Source organism: Cherax quadricarinatus, chromosome 43 (genome assembly GCF_038502225.1).
Source record: "Cherax quadricarinatus isolate ZL_2023a chromosome 43, ASM3850222v1, whole genome shotgun sequence".
In the NCBI taxonomy this organism is placed as follows: domain Eukaryota; kingdom Metazoa; phylum Arthropoda; class Malacostraca; order Decapoda; family Parastacidae; genus Cherax; species Cherax quadricarinatus.
The window spans coordinates 21044230-21063719 of record NC_091334.1 but is presented as its reverse complement, the minus strand read 5'-3'; the positions used below and the strand labels follow the sequence as shown (position 1 = coordinate 21063719).

The window sequence follows — 19490 nt, the reverse complement described above, 5'->3', positions numbered from 1 at the left end:
CATCAACTGTTGTGGGTAGTATTGTGGTGGACGACTCAACGGAAATAAGCCAGACTGACTTTATTTGGTTATTTTGGGTCATCAATCCTCCAGCGATAAAAAAAAGTCCCTAAAGTCTCTTTTCTTAACGAAGTAAATTGACGATCGGTTAAAATAAAAATATATTTCGGCTACTTAGTGACGTTTAGTGAACAGGAAAGATGGTTTTGTAAAAGGACTTCACTGGCAACTTAACCATTGCAGGAGTACCAACTCTCAAGAAAAGTTAGAAAAAAAAAAAAATTCAGGGCAACACCTCAGTTGTCAGTGAGATTCTGGGAGTGTGGGATGTACTCTCAGCGTTGTGAGATACGCTGTCTGATTAAAGTGCTAGGACAGTGGGTTACTGTGAGACTCGACGTACTATTATTGAGGTAATTGTGCTATTAACTTAAGTGGATTTTAATATGCGACTTGTGTTAGGAGGATGCTGAAGTGAGAACTGTAAGCACGAATAATTTATGGTTGTTATAGTGGTAACCCCCTCAAGGGAGGTTCCTTGATGTTGGTGAGGGGCTCTTGATTTAGGGAATTGGATCTGTGCTCCAGTTCCCCAAATTAAGCCTGAATGCCTTCCACATCCCCCCCCAGGCGCTGTATAATCCTCCGGGTTTAGCGCTTCCCCCTTGATTGTAATAATAATATAGTGGTAACGTTTTAGGAGTAAAGAGTGTAAATATTCTTCATGGTTATGTATCATATCTCGCATCCCCTTGTCATCTCTATTAACTGCAGAGTTTGTCACTTTCCCCAAATGGGTTTCCCATCAGTGTATGTTTAAACCATTTCCCATTGGAAACCACATTTTTCTTTATTGGTTTTTCGTGGGTTAAATCTTCACAGTAACTTCGTTGTATGCCTAAAGCACGTAATGTAACATTGTTGTATATCTAAAATACATGTATCTTGTTAGGTAAGACACATATGCAACAGTTAGGTATCTTAATTTCGAAACGTTTCGCCTACACAATAGGCTTCTTCAGTCGAGTACAGAAAAGTTGATAGAAGCAGAAGAGACGATGTAATCAGTCCATCACCCTTGAAGTTTTGAGGTGGTCAGTCCTTCAGTCTGGAGAAGAGTATTGTTGCATAGTCTGAAACAATATGGAGCTGAAGTGACAGGATGGAGCCTTATTTACCGCCAGGAGGTGAGATGTAGGCCACTAGTAGAGGTAAGAATGTAGGCGTTGGGAGGTCACGTCCCTCTCAAATCCAGCTAGTAGAAGTTGTCCAAGTTTTCTGTTCTGTACCAAGATACCATTGTGTTGCAGTGTCTGACAGAGTGTATATTAAAATGGTATAAAATACTGACAGGTTGTTAGGTAAGACACACATGCAGGCAGGTTGCTCCTGCCTGTCCCAGCTACTGGACCACTATGACAAGGTCCTTGATGCTATAGAGGATAAACAAAATGCAGATGTAGTATACACAGACTTTGCAAAAGCCTTCGACAAGTGTGACCACGGTGTAATAGTGATTTTGTGATAAAAGAATAACAGGAAAAGTTGGTAGATATATCTGTAACTTCCTGACAAATAGAACACAGTAATAGTAAACAGAGTAAAGCCCAAGGCAGCTACGACGATGCAAAGCTCTGTTCCACAAGGCACAGTACTCTCCCATCCTATTCCTCAACCTCATATCTGACATAGAGAGATGTAAGCTATAATTCCGTGTCTTCCTTTGCGGATGACACCCGAATTGCCATGACAGTGTCCTCTATCGAAGGCACCACAAGACTCCAAGCGGACATCAACCAAATCTACAAATAGGCCACTCAAAACAATATGAAGGTCAATGAAGAGAAATTTCAACTACTCAGATATGGAAAACTTTAGGAAATTAAAACTGTATCAGGGTTTACAACAAATTCTAGTCATACAATAGAGTGAAAAAGTAATGTGAAGGATCTTGGAGTGATGATGTCAGAGAATCTCGCCTTCAAAGACCACAACAAAGTATCTACCTCATCTGCTAGGGAAATGATAGGATGGATAATGAGAACCTTCAAAACTAGGGACGCCAAGCCCTGTAAAAAAAAAAAAAACATAAAAGCCTTATATTACACTTAATCTCACAATTTACTTGTATGATTTGATTAATGATTTTCACCTTAAGGTAATGTGCAGGGATATCCCAGGCTTTCTATACTCCTTTTGAGAAGTGGGCAAGGTCTCGCGTATTTATAACGGAAATGCGTCAGTTGTCAACCCCAATAGAAATAAGTCGCTGTCTGATTTATTATTGGGTTATCCTAGGTTCTCAACACATATGCTGCTATGTATGATAATCTATGTAACTGTATTTGTGTATACCTGAATAGACTTATTAACCAGTTAAACAAAGACATGATATCCTGGGTTGAGGGAGTCAGTGGTGGATGACGCAAGAGAGCCTTAGTGCTGGTGGTGCGTTGGTTTTAGCACTGGTGGTGGTGGAATGTCCAGCTCGAGCTTGTTGTAAGCCTCTCCAGTACGCTAATCCTCCTCACTCCCACCCGCCACACCACCTCTTCACCCTCACTCCCCCTACACCTCACACCCCTCCACCTCACTTCACCTTCACACCTCACCTCCACCCCTTCACACCTCACCTCCACTCCCTTCAACCCTCACCTCTTCACACCTCACCTTCCACCCTCATCCCCACTCCCTTCACACCTCACCTCTCCACTCCCTTCACACCCTCACCTCCACTCCCTTCACACCCTCACCTCTCCACTCCCTTCACACCCTCACCTCTCCACCCTCACCTCCTCCACTCCTTCACACCCTCACCTCCCACTCCCTTCACACCTCACCTCTCCACCTCCCTCCTCACACCCTCACCTCTCCATCCCTTCCACCTCCTCACCTCCTTCCACTCCCTCTCCACACCCTCACCTCTCCACTCCCTTCACGCCCTCACCTCTCCACTCCCTTCACACCCTCACCTCTCCACTCCCTTCACACCCTCACCTCTCCACTCCCTTCACACCCTCACCTCTCCACTCCCTTCACACCCTCACCTCTCCACTCCCTTCACACCCTCACCTCTCCACTCCCTTCACACCCTCACCTCTCCACTCCCTCCACACCCACACCTCTCCACCCTCAACTTTCCCTCCCTCACCCTCGACTCTCCTTCCCTTCTCACCCACTCACACCACACGATTTTCATAACCTACTTAGTTAACAAGGTAGGGGTCACAAGATACCAGGCAGATACCGTGGCGGCCTAGTTTAAACATTCAAAGATAACAGAAGGAGACTTATCATGAATACTCGCCTATTTGTGGCTGCAGGGGTCGACTCACAGCTCCTGGCCCCGCCTCTTCGCTGGTCGCTGTCAGGTTCACTCTCCCTGCTCCATGAGTTTGATCGTATCTCCTCTTAAAGCTGTGTATGGATCCTGCCTCCACTACATCTCTCTCCAGATTGTTTCACTCCCTGGCAACTCTGTGACTGAAGAAATGCTTCCTAACATCCTTGTGACTCATCTGAGTAATTAACTTCCAGTTGTGATAACTTGTTGCTGTGTCTCATCTCTGAAACATTGTCACAATCCACCTTGTCAATTCTTCTCAGTATTTTGTATGTTATGATGTCTTCCCCTATCCCTCCTGTCCTCCAGTGTCGTCAGGTTGATTTCCTATATCCTTTCCTCGTAGGACATAACCTCATAGCTCCGGGACTAGTCTTACTGCAAACCTTTTCATTTTCTTAAAATTTCTTAACGTGTTTGACCATGTGTGGGTTCCATACTGGTGCTGCATACACCAGTATAGGCCTGACGTATACTATGTACAGTGTCTTTAATGACTCCTTACTCAGGTGTTGAAATGCTGTTCTTAGGTTTTCCAGGTACCCATATGCTGCGGCAGTTATTTGGTAGATATGCGCGTCATGAGATGTGCTCGGTATGATACCCCAAGATCCTTTTTCCTGAATGAGGTTTGCAGCCTTTGGTCCCCCTAGCGTGTACTCTGTCTGCGGCCTTCTTTGACCTTCCCCAATATTCATGGCTTTGCACTTTGTGGGGTTCAACGCCAGGAGCCAGTTGTTGAAAAAGTGTCCAGATCCCTTTGTAGTCCTACCTGATCCACGTCCTCTTGAAGTCTCGTTAGCTTCACATTGCCTACGAACAAGAACACCTCTGACTATCCCTTCTATCATGTCATTCACATGTACCAGAAACAGCGCTGGCCCTAAGACTGACCCTTGTGGAACCCCGCTCGTCACATGCACCCGCTGACGCCTCCTCACGTACCATCACTGTGTACTCACCTAGTTGTGGTTGCAGGGGTCGAGTTACAGCTCCTGGCCCGCCTCTTCACTGGTCACTACTAGGTCACTTCCTGCTCCACGAGCTTTATTATACCGCCTCTTAACCTCTCCTCGCAGGACATGCCCCTTAGCTCCGGGACTAGCCTTGTTGCAAAATTTTTCACTTTCTCCAATTTCCGTACGTGTTTGGGTAGATGTGGGTTCCAAACTGGTGGTGCATACTCCAATATAAGCCTGGCATACACAGTGTACAGGATCCTGAACGATTCTTTATTGAAATGTCGGAATGCTATTTTTAGGTTTGCTAGGCGCTCATATGCTGCAGCAATTTGGTTAATGTGCACCTCAGGAGATGTGCCCGATGTTATACTCGCCCCAAGATCCTTTTTCCTTGAGTGAGGTTTGTAGTCTGTCTCCCTAGACTGTACTCCGTCTGCTGTCTTTGCACTTCCCCAATCTTCATGACTTTGCACTTGGTGGGGTTGAATTCCAGGAGCCAGTTTCTGGACCAGGCCTGCAGCCTGTCCAATCCCTTTGTAGTCCTGCCTGGTCCTCGTCCGATTGAATTTTTTTCATCAACTTCACATCATCTGCAAACAGGGACACTTCGGAGTTTGTTCCTTCATGTCGTTCACATACACAAGAAACAGCACCTGTCCTAGGACTGATCCCAGAGGAATCCCGCTCGTCACAGGCGCCCACTCTGACACTTCGTCTCGTACCATGTCTGTCTGTCTCTGTCTGTCTGTCTCTCTCTCTCTCTCTCTCTCTCTCTCTCTCTCTCTCTCTCTCTCTCTCTCTCTCTCTCTCTCTCTCTCTCTCTCTCTCTCTGTCTCTCTGCCTCCTGTCTCTCTCGTCTCTCTCTGTCTCTCTGTCTCTCTCTGTCTCTCTCTGTCTCTCTCTGTCTCTCTCTCTGTCTCTCTCTTTTTCTCTCTCTGTCTGTCTCTCTCTCTCTCTCTCTCTCTCTCTCTCTCTCTCTCTCTCTCTCTCTCTCTCTCTCTCTCTCTCTCTCTCTCTCTCTCACACACACACACACACACACACACACACACACACACACACACACACACACACACACACACACACACACACACACACACGTACGTACTCACCTAATTTTGGTTGCAGGGGTCGATTCTTAGCTCCTGGCCCCTCCTCTTCACTGGTCGCTACGTGTGTGTGAACAAATGAACCAGTAAATACACAAACAAAAAAACTCACATTTCAGCATTTCTTATTTGTTTCTCTGAGAGGTGACACCAGCTACTAGCATAAGGTACAGTGTAAGAGTGGTGTAAACTACTACTGGCATAAGTGAAGATAGGATTTGTACGGATTTTTAACCTGGAGGATTTGCCACCCAGGATAATCCAAGAAAGTCAGTTCATCATCGAGGACTCTCTTATTTCCATTGTGGTCCTTCAATCTTGTCCCGCAGGATGCGATCCACACTAGTCGACTGCTAGGTGAACAGGGACAGCAGGGGTAAGGAATCATGCCCACCGTTTCCACCCATGCCGGGGATTAAATCACGGACACTCAGTGTGTGAGGCAAGAGCGTTGCCAACCGAGTGGTATAAGGTACTAACATATGAGTGGTATAAGGTACATACTAACATATGAGTGGTATAAGGTAGCGCATAAAAGGTCCTAACATTTGGAATTCATTGCCTGAAGCTTCACATAGAAAGGTCCCTTATCTGCCAATCAATTCAGAACTATTGTTAAAAGATACCGTCTCCGTAATGTAACTGAAACAGCAATACTCTGTCAAACAAAACCAGCTCATCTAACTCTGTTCTTGTTCTTCTTCCAGTTTTCATCTTCCATAGAAAATTGATTACTCGTCTTGTTCCATTTTATTTCTCCTGTATCCTTACCACAAAACTGAAAATCATTGAATTAGTTTGAAATAAGTCATACTTTTAAAATTGTATTATTTGTTCATTAGCTACTTTTCTTATTGTACATATAATTGTAGTCAATTGCATAAGAAATCTAAGTTAATAATCTGTCTAATTCTTAAGTAGTCTTGAAGCATTAAGGATTAGTTTGTCCGAAATGCATTGCATAGTAGTGACTGTTTTGTTCATAACAATGTTTTGTTACCCCTAAACATTAATTTTGTACAGCATAAAAAATAAAAATTTGAATTTCAGTAAGAGTGGTATAAGGTATTAAATATGTAAGTGGTATAAGGCACTGAGCTATGAGTGGTATAATTTACTAACATGTAAGGAAAGAAGGACAAAAATTATGGGGAAACTGAAAACAGTTATTAATAAGCGTTTATCTTAGTGACTTCCTTTCTGAATGACGTCAAACTTTCTCATATCATTAAAAAGGAGGAGGGGGAGATATCCTTGGGATCTTGACGCAAGGAATTCTTCAGAGTTTGTCTAACATATAGGCATGGCCTACTTCCACTAGTGGGTTTTTCAACTGGTGACTCTGCCTACCACTTCTTCACCTTATCTGTCTACGGTTTATAGTCCCCTTCTGAGGGACTGATCACCCGATCAGCCGGGCTGTGGTTTGTATGTTGGAGTACGTGTGGTCAGTAGTAACAGCCTGGTTCAGACCCTGATCCACCGGGAGGCCTGGTCAAGGACTGGGCTGCGGGGGCGTTGACCCCCTGGAACACCTAGGTAGACTTATCTTCCATCGTTCCCTGTATCAGACTGAAGAAGCCACTGGCTGGCGAAATTGCACTAGTGTCTCGTTTGTCAACTTGTCGGTTTTCTAAATTATATATATACAGAAGGCAAGGTATCATGTGTAGGAGGGAAAGGTGCCCTGGGGAGGAAGGCAAGGTGTCATTTGAAGGAGAGAAAGGCGCCCTGGGGAGGAAGGCGAGGTGTCATTTGAAGGAGGGAAAGGTGCCCTGGGGAGGAAGGCGAGGTGTCATTTGAAGGAGGGAAAGGTGCCCGGGGGAGGAAGGCGAGGTGTCATGTGAAGGAGGGAAAGGTGCCCTGGTGAAGAAGGCGAGGTGTCATTTGAAGGAGAGAAAGGTGCCCTGGGGGGGAAGGCGAGGTGTCATGTGAAGGAGGGAAAGGTACCCTGGGGAGGAAGGCGAGGTGTCATGTGAAGGAGGGAAAGGTGCTCTGGCGAGGAAGGCGAGGTGTCATGTGAAGGAGGGAAAGGTGCCCTGGAGAGGAAGGATTATGGGAATCTGGGGGGGATCAAGTGTCCTGGGTATGCGGGGGTGTCCTGGGAATGAGAATTGTCGTAAGGGGGATGTTATGGGAATAGAAGGACTAGTAGGAGGAAGGGAGGGGGGGGGGGTGAATGAGGAGTACCTTGGGAAAGGAAGTGTTCTTTAATATCTCTTGTGTAACTGGAGAGAAAATTCTCCTCCCTTCCTCGGATCAATTTGATTGCTTCCCTTTCGCAGGCGCTGTTCTTCAGCCTTTTGGTGCTTTGTGACTTGTATGGGTTACCTGGAGTTTACCTTACCTGGTGCACATTTTGTGAATATAATAATAATAGTAATAGTAAAGGAAGTTTTGTGTGCAAGGGACTTGGGCATATAACAGGCATGTGTGTTGTGTGAGCATGTTAGGAGTGAGTGGAGACGAATGGTTTTTGGGACTTGAGCTGTTGGAGTGTGAGCAAGGTACTATTTTGTGAAGCAGTTTAGGGAAACCGGTTAGCCAGATTTGAGTCCTGGAGGTCGGAAGTACAGTACCTACACGTTTAAGTGCAATACAGTGCATATACATTTAAGACTTGTATGCAGCTGTTGACTATTGTAAATGGTGAAGTAGTATATGAATGGTATTGTTAGATATGATTTGTCAGTTGCAGATGTTGAGTGGACCATGCGGGCTCTTCCCTCCCTTGACGACAGTGAAGGGACTTGAGCTAGAGTTCGTCACGGCCACGCTAGCTGGAGATTCGTCTGTAAAAACTTGCATTTGTGGTCACAGTGGTGCCTGTGCTAATCTTCCCTCCCTCCTGTGTTGTTACTCTCTCAATGTGTCTCTCCCTTTCTGAGAAACACTTACTCTGTTGGTGAGATTGTGGTATGAGGGGAACTCCAGGATTGTGATAGCTGTGTTAGCTAAACATAGTCCTTGATACCTGAAAGATGTTTTTGGGGTTAATTAATGCCACCCCATGGCTCATCCCAAACCAGGCCTCCAGGTGGATCAGGACCTGATCAGCCAGACTGCTACTGCTGGTTGCATGTTGTCCAAGGTATGAACGAAAGCTGTATTGGTTAGGAACTGATTTGAGGAACTTATCAAAGTTTGCTCTTGAAGACAGTGGTTTGTTAATAATTTCCCCCATGCACGGAGGGAGCCCATTGAAAAGTCAAGGACCTTTCACACTTGCCGAGTTATCTCTCGGTATACTTGTCGCCCCTTTGCTTTGTTTTTTATAATAATTATAAAAATAATGTATTTATTTTCACAAGTGCGTGTACAAAGTAAACAGGCCTAGTTGACATCAATGACATACTACTATATAGAAAGTCGCTTGTTATGCAGAGCATTTCGGGCAAATTAAGTCAATTTTGTCCCAGGATGCGACCCACACCAGTCGACTAACATCCAGGTACCCATTTTTACTGGCGGGTGAACACACACAACCGGTGTAAGGAAACACGCCCAGTGTTTCTACCCTCGCTGGGAATCAAACCCGGACGCCTCACTATGTGAAGCGAGAGCTTTCGCCACCAGGCCACGGGCCTGGTACCCTGCCCCATATACCAAGTCTCTTGCATTTAAACGAAGTGATTTCAGTGTACATGTTTGGGACTAGTCAGACCTCTACGATTTTCTAGTAATGATTAGTAAGACGTGTGCTTTTTGCAGCACCCAGGTACCTTCGTCATTGACAATAATGACGGACATATAAGTGTTGCACATGTCTTACTCATCAAGTTGTGGGTATTGCATATCATTTATAATATAGGTTATAATAAATGACTGCTCAGCAGATTTCAGCCATTAATTATAGCTCAAATTGTACAATATTAAGTTTTTTTACTAGAAATATTATTTTGTGAACATGGTAATAGAAAAGTGACCTATTATTATTATTATTATTATTATTATAATCAAGGGGAAGCGCTAAACCCGGAGGATTATACAGCGCCTAGGGGGGATATGTGGAAGGCATTCAGGCTTAATTCGGGGAACTGGAGCACAGATCCAATTCCCTAAATCAAGAGCCCCTCACCAACATCAAGGAACCTTCCTTGAGGGGGAAAAGTGACCTAACCTATTGAAATTCACCTAACCTAACGTTAATAAGCTAAGATAATATTACCTAAAGTAACATAAGCTAAGGTAGCATAACCTAGGGTAGCATAACCTAGGGTAGCATAACCTAGGGTAGCATAACCTAACTACTCTGCTTTCGGTAGATTTGTATTTTGTGTCAGTCCCTCAAGGGAGGTTCCTTGTTGCCAGTGAGGGACTCTTAATCCAAGGAATTGGATCTACTCCCCTTCCTTGGACCCCTCAAGGAAGGTTCCTTGATGTTGGTGAGGGGCTCTTGATTTAGGGAATTGGATCTGTGCTCCAGTTCCCCGAATTAAGCCTGAATGCCTTCCGCATCCCCCCCCCAGGCGCTGTATAATCCTCCGGGTTTAGCGCTTCCCCCTTGATTATAATAATAATAATCCCCTTCCTTGGACTCACTCTGAATGCCTCTTCTTTCCCCAGCTGCAATATGACCCCTATGGGCATAGTGCTTTCCTAATAAATGTAATAATCAGCCAAGCTCATGATAGAACTTATTACTGTAATTCTTGTTGATTGACGCAGACTTGCTGCTCAACCAAAATATTAATTTTATTAATATCTCACAAAATAATATGCACGGAAATAGATTCATATCTTCGGTCACATGTACATATTGCAAAATGCATACCAGTGCCCGAGTTCTATTGAGTAATATTCGTAAACTAGCCGTAATATACGTGTATATACCACAATATAGTTTTTGTTCGAGGAGAACTTTCCCAGTGTGAGGGTTATGGTATTTTCTAACAAGATTTCATCCACCAGTAACTTTATCATTTCATAAAGACTGTCCAATTCACCCAATCAAGTTGCGGTAATGCTCAACCACATGGCCGTGTGGCAGACGCTCACTATACATACACTCGTACTTTCTTGTCTAGACTGATGTGTCAACCAACTGCTATTAGTGTCTCTGCTCTCTGGCTCGTTACTGTTTTACTGCTGATTAACTCTGTAAATACTATCCTAGGCAGTAGGTTGGTAGACAGCAACTGCCCAGGGAGGTACTACGTCTTGTCCTGCCAAGTGAGTGTGAAACAGAAGCCTGTAATTGTTTTATGTATATGATGGTAGGATTGCTGGCATCTGTTTTTCTGTCTCATAAACACGCAGGATAACAGGTATATCTTGCCACTTAATAATAATATCTTTATTTACTACAAGTACATGTACATGGTCTACAGGCCTAGCTGGCATCAATGACATACTACTATATAGAATTCCGCTTGTTATGCTGAGCATTTCAGGCACATTAGGTCAGTGTCCCAGGATGCGACCCACACCAGTCCACTAACACCCAGGTACCCATTTTACTGATGGGGAACATAGACAACAGGTGGAAAGAAACACGCCCAATGTTTCTTCTCTGACTGGGTGTGTGTTTCTTCTCTGGCTGGGAATCGAACCCAGACCCTCGCCGTGTGAAGCGAGAGCTTTAACCACCAGGCCACCACTACACGTGTGTACTCGCCTATTTGTACTCACCTATTTGTGGTTGCAGGGGTCGATTCATAGCTCCTGGCCCCGCCTCTTAGCTGATTGCTACTAGGTCCTCTCTCTCCCTGCCCCATGAGCTTTATCGTACCTCGCCTTAAAACTATGTATGGTTCCCGCCTCCACTACGTCACTTTCTAGGCTATTCCACGGCCTGACTACGCTATGACTGAAGAAATACTTCCTAACATCCCTTTTATTCATCTGAGTCTTCAATTTCCAATTGTGACCTCTTGTGTCTGTGTCCCTCCTCTGGAACATCCCGTCTTTGTCCACCTTGTCTATTCCGCGCAGTATTTTATATGTCGTTATCATGTCTCCCCTGACCCTCCTGTCCTCCAGTGTCGTCAGGCCGATTTCCCTCAACTTTTCTTCGTAGGACAATCCCCGTAGCTATGGGACTAGTCTTGTTGCAAACCTTTGCACTTTCACTAATTTCTTGACGTGCTTGACCAGGTGTGGATTCCAAACTGGTGCTGCATACTCCAGTATGGGCCTGACGTAAATGGTATACAGAGTCTTGAACGAATCCTTACGGAGGTATCCGAACGCTATCCGTAGGTTTGCCAGGCGCCCGTATGCTGCAGCAGTTATCTAATGGATGTGCGCCTCAGGAGATATGCTCGGTGTTATACTCGCCCTCAGATCTTTTTCCTTGAGTGAGGTTTGCAGTCTTTGGCCATCTAAACTATATTGTGTCTGTGGTCTTCTTTGCCCTTCCCCAATCTTCATGACTTTGCATTTGGCAGGGTTAAACTAAGGAGCCAGTTGCTAGACCAGGCTTGTAGCCTGTCCAGGTCTCTTTGTAGTCCTGCCTGATCCTCATCCGATTTGATTCTTCTCATTAACTTCACATCATCTGCAAACAAGGACACTTCTGAGTCTATCCCTTCCGTTATGTCGTTCACATATACCAAGAACAGCACAGGTCCTAGGACTGACCCCTGTGGAACTCCGCTTGTCACAGGCACGCTCTCTGACACCTCGTCACGTACCATGACTCGTTGTTGCCTCCCTGTCAGGTATTCTCTGATCCATTGCAGTGCTTTCCTGCTATGTGTGCCTGATCCTCTAGCTTTTGCAGTAATCTCTTGTGAGGAACTGTGTCGAAGGCCTTCTTGCAGTCCAAAAAAATGCAGTCGATCCACTTGTACTCACCTAATTGTGGTTGCAGGGGTCGATACTCAGCTCCTGGCCCCGCCTCTTCACTGATCGCTACTAGGTCCTCTCTCTCTCTCTGCTTCCTGAGCTGTATCATACCTCTTCTTAAAACTATGTATGGTTCCTGCCTCCACTACTTCACTTGCTAGGCTATTCCACTTCCTGACAACTCTATGACTGAAGAAATACTTCCTAACGTCCCTGTGACTCGTCTGAGTCTTCAGCTTCCAGTTGTGACCCCTTGTCCCTGTGTCCCCTCTCTGGAACATCCTATCTCTGTCCACCTTGTCTATTCCCCGCAGTATCTTGTATGTCGTTATCATGTCTCCCCTGACCCTTCTGTCCTCCAGTGTCGTCAGTCCGATTTCCCTTAACCTTTCCTCGTACGACATTCCCCTGAGCTCTGGGACTAGCCTTGTTGCAAACCTTTGTACTTTCTCTAAGTTCTTGATGTGCTTGACCAGGTGTGGGTTCCAGACTGGTGCTGCTTACTCCAGTATGGGCCTAACATACACAGTGTACAGTGTCTTGAACGATTCCTTATTAAGGTATCGGAACGCTATTCTCAGGTTTGCCAGGCACTCGTATGCTGCAGCAGTTATTTGGTTGATGTGTGCCTCCGGTGATGTGCTCGGTGTTATGGTCACCCCAAGGTCTTTCTCCCTGAGTGAGGTCTGTAGTCTTTGTCCACCTAGCCTATACTCTGTCTGCGGTCTTCTTTGCCCCTCCCCAATCTTCATGACTTTGCATTTGGCAGGATTGAATTCGAGAAGCCAGTTACTGGACCACATGTCCAGCCTGTCCAGGTCTCTTTGCAGTCCTGCCTCATCCTCATCCGATTTAATTCTTCTCATCAACTTTACATCATCTGCGAACAGGGACACTTCAGAGTCTATTCCTTCCATCATGTCGTTCACATATATCAAAAATAGCACTGGTCCTAAAACTGACCCCTGTGGGACCCCGCTTGTCACAGGCGCCCACTGTGATACCTCTTCACATACCATGACTCGTTGCTGCCTCCCTGTCAGGTATTCCCTGATCCATTGCAGTGCCCTCCCTGTTACATGCGCATGATCCTCCAGCTTCTGCACTAATCTCTTGTGGGGAACTGTGTCAAAGGCCTTCCTGCAGTCTAGGAAAACGCAATCTACCCACCTCTCTCTCTCGTGTCTTACTTCTGTTACCTTGTCATAAAACTCCAGGAGGTTTGTGATACAAGATTTACCTTCCATGAACCCATGCTGGTTTTCATTTATAATCTTGTTCCTTTCCAGGTGTTCAACCACTCTCCTCCTGATAATCTTCTCCATGACTTTGCACACAATACATGTCAGAGACACAGGTCTGTAGTTTAGCGCCTTGTTTCTGTTTCCTTTCTTAAATATGGGGACTACATTAGCTGTCTTCCATTTCTTAGGTAGTTGCCCAGTTTCAAGGGATGTGTTGAAGATTGTGGTTAGAGGCATGCACAGCATCTCTGCTCCTTCTCTAAGGACCCATGGGGAGATGTTGTCCAGTCCCATCGCCTTTGAGGTGTCAAGGTCACTTAGGAGCTTCTTCACCTTCTCCTCAGTTGTTCGTATGTCATCCAACACTTGTTGGTATATTCCCTCTTGATGCTCCCTTCTGTGCTGTCTTCCCACAGCCCTTCCTGTCTCTACTGTAAAAACTTCCTTAAATCTCCTGTTCAGCTCCTCACATACCTCCTGATCATTTCTTGTGAGTTCTCCACCTTCTGTCCTTAATCTGATCACCTGGTCTTTGACTGTTGTCTTCCTCCTGATGTGGCTATACAACAGTTTCGGGTCAGTCTTGATTCTCGATGCTATATATGTGTGTGTGTGTGTGTGTGTGTGTGTGTGTGTGTGTGTGTGTGTGTGTGTGTGTGTGTGTATGTGTGTATATATATATATATATATATATATATATATATATATATATATATATATATATATATATATATATATATATATATATATATATATGTCGTGCCGAATATGTAAAACTGGTCAATTAGCAAGAACTCATTTAAAATTAAGTCCTATCGAAAATTTTCTCTTATACGTTTAAAGATATATTTTTTTCATTAATGTTTAATGTAAAAATTTTTAATTTTGCACCAAAAGAATCTTAGAAAACTTACATAACCTTATTATAACAAGAACAATTTATTTTGGCCTAACCCAACTAAATATATTCTAGATTTTTTTACAATAATTTAATACTAAACAAACACAGTGAAATATATTTTTTTCGTTAGGTTCAGAATGATTTTGGCGAAATTATTGCATACACAAATTTTCACTTGTCTTATATGGCAAGATGAGCGTTGCTATTTAAGCCAAGATCGCAAGTTCTGTCTATTCGGCACGACATATATATATATATATATATATATATATATATATATATATATATATATATATTTTATCACACTGGCCGATTCCCACCAAGGCAGGGTGGCCCGAAAAAGAAAAACTTTCACCATCATTCACTCCATCACTGTCTTGCCAGAAGGGTGCTTTACACTACAGTTTTTAAACTGCAACATTAACACCCCTCCTTCAGAGTGCAGGCACTGTACTTCCCATCTCCAGGACTCAAGTCCGGCCTGCCGGTTTCCCTGAACCCCTTCATAAATGTTACTTTGCTCACACTCCAACAGCACGTCAAGTATTAAAAACCATTTGTCTCCATTCACTCCTATCAAACACGCTCACGCATGCCTGCTGGAAGTCCAAGCCCCTCACACACAAAACCTCCTTTACCCCCTCTCTCCAACCTTTCCTAGGCCGACCCCTACCCCGCCTTCCTTCCACTACAGACTGATACACTCTTGAAGTCATTCTGTTTCGCTCCATTCTCTCTACATGTCCGAACCACCTCAACAACCCTTCCTCAGCCCTCTGGACAACAGTTTTGGTAATCCCGCACCTCCTCCTAACTTCCAAACTACGAATTCTCTGCATTATATTCACATCACACATTGCCCTCAGACATGACATCTCCACTGCCTCCAGCCTTCTCGCTGCAACATTCATCACCCATGCTTCACACCCATATAAGAGCGTTGGTAAAGCTATACTCTCATACATTCCCCTCTTTGCCTCCAAGGACAAAGTTCTTTGTCTCCACAGACTCCTAAGTGCACCACTCACTCTTTTCCCCTCATCAATTCTATGATTCACCTCATCTTTCATAGACCCATCCGCTGACACGTCCACTCCCAAATATCTGAATACATTCACCTCCTCCATACTCTCTCCCTCCAATCTGATATTCAATCTTTCATCACCTAATCTTTTTGTTATCCTCATAACCTTACTCTTTCCTGTATTCACCTTTAATTTTCTTCTTTTGCACACCCTACCAAATTCATCCACCAATCTCTGCAACTTCTCTTCAGAATCTCCCAAGAGCACAGTGTCATCAGCAAAGAGCAGCTGTGACAACTCCCACTTTGTGTGTGATTCTTTATCTTTTAACTCCACGCCTCTTGCCAAGACCCTCGCATTTACTTCTCTTACAACCCCATCTATAAATATATTAAACAACCACGGTGACATCACACATCCTTGTCTAAGGCCTACTTTTACTGGGAAAAAATTTCCCTCTTTCCTACATACTCTAACTTGAGCCTCACTATCCTCGTAAAAACTCTTCACTGCTTTCAGTAACCTACCTCCTACACCATACACTTGCAACATCTGCCACATTGCCCCCCTATCCACCCTGTCATACGCCTTTTCCAAATCCATAAATGCCACAAAGACCTCTTTAGCCTTATCTAAATACTGTTCACTTATATGTTTCACTGTAAACACCTGGTCCACACACCCCCTACCTTTCCTAAAGCCTCCTTGTTCATCTGCTATCCTATTCTCCGTCTTACTCTTAATTCTTTCAATAATAACTCTACCATACACTTTACCAGGTATACTCAGCAGACTTATCCCCCTATAATTTTTGCACTCTCTTTTATCCCCTTTGCCTTTATACAAAGGAACTATGCATGCTCTCTGCCAATCCCTAGGTACCTTACCCTCTTCCATACATTTATTAAATAATTGCACCAACCACTCCAAAACTATATCCCCACCTGCTTTTAACATTTCTATCTTTATCCCATCAATCCCGGCTGCCTTACCCCCTTTCATTTTACCTACTGCCTCACGAACTTCCCCCACACTCACAACTGACTCTTCCTCACTCCTACAAGATGTTATTCCTCCTTGTCCTATACACGAAATCACAGCTTCCCTATCTTCATCAACATTTAACAATTCCTCAAAATATTCCCTCCATCTTCCCAATACCTCTAACTCTCCATTTAATAACTCTCCTCTCCTATTTTTAACTGACAAATCCATTTGTTCTCTAGGCTTTCATAACTTGTTAATCTCACTCCAAAACTTTTTCTTATTTTCAACAAAATTTGTTGATAACATCTCACCCACTCTCTCATTTGCTCTCTTTTTACATTGCTTCACCACTCTCTTAACCTCTCTCTTTTTCTCCATGTACTCTTCCCTCCTTGCATCACTTCTACTTTATAAAAATTTCTCATATGCTAACTTTTTCTCACTTACTACTCTCTTTACATCATCATTCCACCAATCGCTCCTCTTCCCTCCCGCACCCACTTTCTTGTAACCACAAACTTCTGCTGAACACTCTAACACTACATTTTTAAACGTACCCCATACCTCTTCGACCCCATTGCCTATGCTCTCATTAGCCCATCTATCCTCCAATAGCTGTTTATATCTTACCCTAACTGCCTCCTCTTTTAGTTTATAAACCTTCACCTCTCTCTTCCCTGATACTTCTATTCTCCTTGTATCCCATCTACCTTTTACTCTCAGTGTAGCTACAACTAGAAAGTGATCTGATATATCTGTGGCCCCTCTATAAACATGTACATCCTGAAGTCTACTCAACAGTCTTTTATCTACCAATACATAATCCAACAAACTACTGTCATTTCGCCCTACATCATATCTTGTATACTTATTTATCCTCTTTTTCTTAAAATATGTATTACCTATAACTAAACCCCTTTCTATACAAAGTTTAATCAAAGGGCTCCCATTATCATTTACACCTGGCACCCTAAACTTACCTACCACACCCTCTCTAAAAGTTTCTCCTACTTTAGCATTCAGGTCCCCTACCACAATTACTCTCTCACTTGGTTCAAAGGCTCCTATACATTCACTTAACATCTCCCAAAATCTCTCTCCCTCTCTCCTCTGCATTCCTCTCTTCTCCAGGTGCATACACGCTTATTATGACCCACTTCTCGCATCCAACCTTTACTTTAATCCACATAATTCGTGAATTTACACATTCATATTCTCTTTTCTCCTTCCATAACTGATCATTCAACATTACTGCTACCCCTTCCTTTGCTCTAACTCTCTCAGATACTCCAGATTTAATCCCATTTATTTCCCCCCACTGAAACTCCCCTACCCCCTTCAGCTTTGTTTCGCTTAGGGCCAGGACATCCAACTTCTTTTCATTCATAACATCAGCAATCATCTGTTTCTTGTCATCCGCACTACATCCACGCACATTTAAGCATCCCAGTTTTATAAAGTTTTTCTTCTTCTCTTTTTTAGTAAATGTCTACAGGAGAAGGGGTTACTAGCCCATTGCTCCCGGCATTTTAGTCGCCTCATACGACACGCATGGCTTACGGAGGAAAGATTCTTTTCCACTTCCCCATGGACAATAGAAGAAATAAAGAACAAGAGCTATTTAGAAAAAGGAGAAAAACCTAGATGTATGTATATATATATGCATGTGCGTGTCTGTGAAGTGTGACCTAAGTGTAAGTAGGAGTAGCAAGATATCCCTGTTATCTAGCGTGTTTATGAGACAGAAAAAGAAAACAGCAATCCTACCATCATGCAAAACAGTTACAGGTTTCTGTTTCATAGTCATCTGGCAGGACGGTAGTACTTCCCTGGGTGGTTGCTGTCTACCAACCTACTACCTGAAATATATATATATATACATATATATATATATATATATATATATATATATATACATATATATATATATATATATATATATATATATACACATATATATATATATATACACACACACACATACATACATACATCTATGTATCTCCATCTGGGTTTTCTTCTATTTTCTTAATAGTCTTGCTTCCCCTTGATTATAATAATAATCTTAATAGTCTTGTTCTTTATTTCCTCTTACTCCATGAGAAAATGGAAAAGAATTCTTCCTCCTTAACCCTTTAACTGTCCAAATGTAGTTCTATGTTTTCGCGCGTAGCGCTCCGACCTTGATTTTCTCCATAAGAAAGCATGTAAAAAAAACGTAGATGTATGTTTGGACAGTTTAAGGGTTAAACCATGTGTGTCGCAAGAGGTGACTAAAATGCCGGGAGCAAGGTGCTAGTAACCTCCCTTCTACTGTATAAATTACGAAATTTAAAAAGAAAAAACTAGTTTTTCTTTTATTAGGTCACCTTGCTTCAGTGGGATACGGCTGGTGTGTTGAAAAAAAAAGTAAATACTGTACATATCTTTGTGGAAGGAACATATGGGTAAAGAAAAAACTTCTCTTTGTTGCCTGCATTGATTCTGCTCTTGAGACTTGTACTAGGGCCAGGTACAACAAGCCTTGGAATTGCCTACCTGCGATCATAACAACACACCATTTGCCTATTGTTTTTTCCTCGTCTGTTTTATGGTTTACCTCATCTTTTATCAACCTATCTACCAACATGTGCTCTCAGATATCTCGATACATTTACTTCCTCTATACTTCCTCTCTCCAGTCTAAAATCCAATATTTCTTTGCCAATTTTTTTTTTTTTTTTTTTTTACTGTGTTCCTTACTCTGTTCATTTTTAGTTTCCTTCTTTTATACACACTACCAAATTCCTCCACTAACCTTTGCAACTTTTCTTCAGAATCTCCCAGAAGAACTGTAAAAATTTCCATTTTGTAGCAGACTAATTATCTTTCAATCTTACACCTCTCACCTACACCCTTCTATAATCACCTGCATGCTGAACAACCATGGTGACATTACTCATTCCTGTCTAAGGCCTTCTTTTACTGAAAAATAGACCCCTTCTCACATGCGTACAAAACTTGAACCTCACTTTTTCAGTAGTAATTCTACTGTTTTTAGCAACGTTCTAACCATTCCATGTATTTGCACCATCCGATATCATGCTTCCTTATCCACGCTGTCACATACCTTTTTTTAATCTATAAATGT

The 19490-nt window shown here is 43.3% G+C and overlaps 1 protein-coding gene across 1 annotated transcript in view; it reads left to right on the top strand.

Annotated features, from left to right (window-relative positions):
- Window positions 1-19490, top strand: part of LOC128694136 (adventurous-gliding motility protein Z-like) — a 90760-nt gene that overhangs the window by 17113 nt on the left and 54157 nt on the right.